The sequence below is a fragment of the Bos taurus genome, chromosome 3 (genome assembly GCF_002263795.3).
Source record: "Bos taurus isolate L1 Dominette 01449 registration number 42190680 breed Hereford chromosome 3, ARS-UCD2.0, whole genome shotgun sequence".
Classification (NCBI taxonomy): domain Eukaryota; kingdom Metazoa; phylum Chordata; class Mammalia; order Artiodactyla; family Bovidae; genus Bos; species Bos taurus.
The window spans coordinates 32065723-32071070 of NC_037330.1; the positions used below are offsets into that span (position 1 = coordinate 32065723).

General features: G+C 39.7%; 1 long non-coding RNA gene across 2 annotated transcripts in view; it reads left to right on the forward strand.

Annotated features, from left to right (window-relative positions):
- Window positions 1–4770: 4770 nt before the first annotated feature.
- Window positions 4771–5348, forward strand: part of LOC104971588 (uncharacterized) — a 64580-nt gene continuing 64002 nt past the window's right edge. For both annotated transcript variants that reach the window (XR_009493899.1, XR_009493900.1), the window contains exon 1: window positions 4771–4865. This is a non-coding gene — a long non-coding RNA (uncharacterized lncRNA). The remainder of the gene's footprint in view (window positions 4866–5348) is intronic.

Here is a 5348-nt window from a genome sequence, read left to right on the forward strand (position 1 = left end):
AATCAAATTGTCAACATTCGTTGGATCCTCAAAAAAGCAAGAGAGTTCCAGAAGAACATCTACTTCTGCTTTATTGATTTCCCCAAAGTCTTTGACTGTGTAGATCACAACAAACTGTGGAAAATTCTTAAAAAGATGGGAATACCAGACCACCTTACCTGCCTCCTGAGAAATCTGTATACAGGCCAAGAGGCAACAGTTAGAACCAAACATGGAGCAATAGACAAGTTCCAAATTGGGAAAGGAGTACATCAAGGATGTATATTGTCACCTTGCTTATTTAACTTATATGCAGGGTGCATCATGCGAAATGCCAGGCTGGATGAAGCACAAACTGGAATCAAGATTTCTGGTAGAAATATCAACAACCTCAGATATGCAGATGACACCAGCCTTATGGCAGAAAATGAAGAGAAATGAAAGAGCCTCTTGATGAAAGTGAAAGAGGAGAGTGAAAAAGCTGGCTTAAAACTCAACATTCAGAAAATGAAGATCATGGCAACCAGTCCCATCACTTCATGGAAAACAGATGGGGAAGTAACGGAAACAGTGACAGGCCAAACTCACTGCAGATGGTGCCTGCAGCCATGAAATTAAAAGATGCTTACTCCTTGGAAGAAAAGCTATGAACAACCTAGACTGCTCATTAAAAAGTAGAGACATTACTTTACTGACAAAGGTCCATAGACCTATGGTTTTTCCGGTAGTCATGTATGGATGTGAGAGTTAGACTCTAAAGAAAGCTGAGCACTGAAGAATTGATGTTTTAGAACTGTGGTGTTGGAGAAGACTCTTGAGAGTCCCTTGGACTGCAAGGAGATCCAACCAGTCAATCCTAAAGGAAATCAGTCCTGAATATTCATTGGAAGGACTGATGCTGAAGCTGAAACTCCAATACTCTAGCCACCTGATGCAAAGAGCTGACTCATTGCAAAAAACCCTGATGCTGGGAAAGATTGAAGGCAGGAGAAGAAGGGGATGACAGAGGATGAGACAGTTGGATGACATCACTGACTCAATGGACATGAGCTTGAGCAAGCTTGGGGAGTTGATGATGGATAGGGAAGCCTGGTGTGCTGCAATTCATGGGGTCACAAAGAGTCGGACATGACTGAGCAAATAAACTGAACTGAACTGCATGCTCTTCACCAAGTCTAGTGCTCCACATCTTCACATCCCCTCCTCAGTATTATAGGAACTCCTTCCAAAAAGACTCCCCCAAATCCCTGTGTTCTCTTTTGCTGTTGTTGAGTTGCTAAGTTGTGTCTGACTCTTTGCAGGCCCATGGAGTGCAACAAGCCATGCTCTTCTGTCCTCCACTATCTCCCAGAGTTTGCTCAATTTCATGTCCATTGAGTCAGTGATGCTATCTAACCATCTCATCCTCTGCTGCCTCTTTCTCCTTTTGCCTTCAATCTTTCCTAGCATCAGGGTCTTTTCTAACGAGTCAGCTTTTCTCATCAGGTGGAGAACGTATTGGAGCCTCAGCTTCAGCATCAGTCCTTCCAATGAATATTCAGTGTTGATTTCCTTTAGGATTGACTGATTTGATTTCCTTGCAGTCCAAGTGGCTCACAGGAGTCTTCTCCAACACACCACACTTTGAAAGCATCAATTCTTCTGCACTCAGCCTTTTTTGTGGTCCATCTCTCACATCTGTACATGACTACTGGAAAAACCATAGCTTTGACTATACAGACTATTGTCGACAAAGTGATGTCTCTGCTTTTGAATATGCTGTCTAGGTTTATCATAGCTTTCCTTCCCAGGAGCAACCATCTTTTAATTTCATGGCTGTAGTCACCATCTAAAGTGATTTTGGAGCTCAAGAAAAGAAAATCTGTGACTACGTCTACTTTTTCCCTTTTTATTTGCCATTACATGATGGGACTGGATACCATGATCTTAGTGCTTTGAATGTAGAGTTTTAAGTCATCTGTTTCACTCTTCTCTTTCAGTCTCATCAAGAGGCTCTTCACTTTCTGCCATTAGAGTGGTATCATCTGCATATCTGAGGTTGTTGATATTTTTCCTGGCAATCTTGGTTTCAGCTTGTGATTTATCCAGTCCAGCATTCTTCATGATGTACTCTGCATAAGTTAAATAAGCAGAGTGATAGCCTTTTCGTACTCCTCTCAGAATTTTGAACCAGTCCGTTATTCCATATCAGGTTCTGTTTTACTCCAGGCTTTATCATTCTTTGGCTGGAAATGTAATTACATTAATAACCCAATTTTACTGGCTCTTGCCTTTACCTGCTCACTGAGGACACTAGTCCCCCATATCAATGTCTTCAATCTCCAAGGTAAGTCATGCAAGTGCTCAGCTACGATCATCATGAGTGCTGTTTTTCCATGTTCTATAATCCTATCTCAGCTCCATTTAGATCATGATATAACCTTCAGATTACTTCACAGTTCACTTAAAATAAAATCCAAACTTTTAACCATGTTTCAACACCTCGCATGATCTGACCCTTCCCTAGTTTTCCCTGGCAACACTGGTCTCCTTTTTTTTTTTTTTTTACTGAAGTGACATTGGCTTATAACATTATGTAAGTTTCATGCGTATGACATTATTGTTTGACATCTGTGTACACTTCTGCATCCCCACCACCAAAAGTCTTGTTTCCATTCATCATCTCACATTTGACCCTTTCTACCCATTTTTCCCTCCCTTTCCTGCTCTTCCCCCCTGGTAGCCACCAATTTGCTCTCTGTGTGTATGTGTTTTGATTTTTATATCCAAAATGAGTGAAATCGTACATTTGTCTTTCTCCATCTTATTTATTTCACATGGATTAATATCTTTAGGTTTCATTTATATTGTCACAAATGGCAAGATTTCATTTTTGCTTAATGGCTGAGTACTATTTCATTGCATACACATACCATACCTTCTTTATCCATTCATCTGTCAGTGGTCACTCAAATTGTACCACATCTTGGCTATTGTAAATAGTGCTGCAGTGAACATATGGGTGCATGTATCTTTTCAAATTATGTTTTCATATTCTTCAGATAACTACCCCAAAGTGGAACAGTTGAGTCTCCCAGAGGCAGCATATAATTAAATCTTGTTTTGAATCCATCCAGCCACTCTGTGTCTTAATTGGTGAACTTAATTCACTTGTATTTAAGGTGATCACTGCCAAGTGAAGGCTTAGTACTGCCATTTAATCTTTTGTTTACTGGTTGCTCTGTATCTCCATTGTTTCTTTTCCCTTGTGTTTTTGTCTGCCATTTTAGTTTGATAGTTTTCTATGATGTTTTTCTCAGTTTCTCTTTTCTTACATTTTGTTTCTCTGCTCTAGATGTTTTATGGTTATCATGAGATTTGTATAAAACATATCACAGGTAAAATAGTCCTTTTTCTGCTAATAGCAATTTATTTGCCTGTATGGATTCCGTCCTTTTCCTCTTCCCCTCTTATGTTTTTGTTGTCTCAAATTAACCCTTTTTAAGTTGTGAGTTCATTACCAAATTAAAGTAGGTGTAGTAATTTTACTGCTTTTTCCCTTTAACTTTTACTCTATAACTGTTTAACAATCTGTTCTGAAGTTACAATTTTCTGATTCCATTTACCACTTTACTCAAAGTTTTGAATTCTTTTGCCTTTTTGTTTGAGTTAGAAGAGTTGTTTTCAACATCTCTTGTAAGGCAGGTTGAGTGATGATGAATTGGAGTGTCTCATATCACCATGATATTGACGTCATCTCTGATCCTTTTTCTAATATTCATCTCCATTTACACCTGAAGGACTTTGTACCTGGTGCATCTCTGTCTGAAATGCACTTTTCCCAGATCTCAAAACAATTGGTTCTCCTGTAATATCAAGGCTCATCTCATATGGGATCTCTCCAGAGAGGCCTTCCTGGACTGCTCAAACTAAAGTTGGCTCTTCCCTTGGTCACTTTCTATTACTGTTTCATTTTCCTCTTTTTTATTTTTATTTTTTGGCTAATTTATTGCTTAAGATTCCTATCAGCAAAATATAATCCCCATAAATGTGAACTCTTTATCTTATTTACCACTGTGTCTTTAGTACCTAGAACATTATCTGGCACATAATAATAAAGAATCTATGTAGACTCATAAATGAATATTCATTACCCAGAAAGCAGCAGCCACCTCATCATTAACACCAGTACTGCCGTATGCCTTGAGAACACTGAGGTCTGTGTCAAAGGAGGCAGTGAAACATAATAGTTAGGACTGTGACTTCATTGAATCTAGCTCTGCAGTTAATGAGAAGTGAGATGTTGGGTGGGTTATTCAGTTTTAGATTAATGTTACCTTCTTTTCCTCACTAAGTTGTTGGGAGAATTAAATAATAAAATACATGTAAAACACTTAGAACAGAATTTGACTTTCAGCAAGTATGCCAGAAAATAGGAGCCATTATATTCTTATTTTATTAGTTAGGTCCTTTTAGTTGCAAATAAAGAAATAAACAAGCCAGCTTATGTAGCAAAGAGAAATTTATTATATAGTTATAGAGGTGTTTCATAGAACCCAAAGGCAGAAATGCCTCTAGGCCTCAGGGAAGAGCTAGAATCAAGAGTTGGAAAACCATCAATAAATGTTCTCTCTCCATCTCTCATCGTGGCTTTTCTCCATAACCCACCCTGCCCCCTTTAATCTTCTTGCTCTGCATGCGCAGCAACTTTCCCTTCTCCTCGGCTTCTCTCTACAGAGCCTGAACTTACATATTATAGGCAAAGCCACTCTCAGACACTGACAGCTGTTTCTTGTTCTCTGTTGTAGATTCCAAGGGATGATAATCTAATTAGCCCTTGTGAGTCTGATGTCTACCCTGTCAATCAGCCAAGCCAGGGGAGGATGTGATGCAGTACAATTACAGCCGTAAGTGACCACTATATATGGTTTCAAGGAAGGGACCTCTTATTTCACTCCTGAGAAAAGCAGGCATCCCCAGAGGAGTCCATTGCACAGACCTTCCCAATGCTGACAATTCAGAGGGTTGGACAAGCTCCAGGACTTCAGCAGGCATGGAGAGAATGCCCTGGCCTTCTATTCCTTGAGCAAGTCAAGAGGCCTGTGCCCCTAAGACTCCTAGAATCACTTTGGCTCCCTACCAAGGACACTCACCAAACTAGAGACCTATCTTCTTCATGACTTCATCCCCTGCCAACACCAAACATGCATAAATTTCCTTCTGACAGCTTTCAACCTTCATAAAGATCAACCTAAGCAAATAAAAGACTTGTGAGGTTGTTGGTGCCATGACTTCCTCACACACACTCTTCTGCCACTCCAAGCCCATGCACAGCCTATATTTTCACATCTAGAAAGGTCTCCACCCAAATCACTTAAAACCAAGGACAC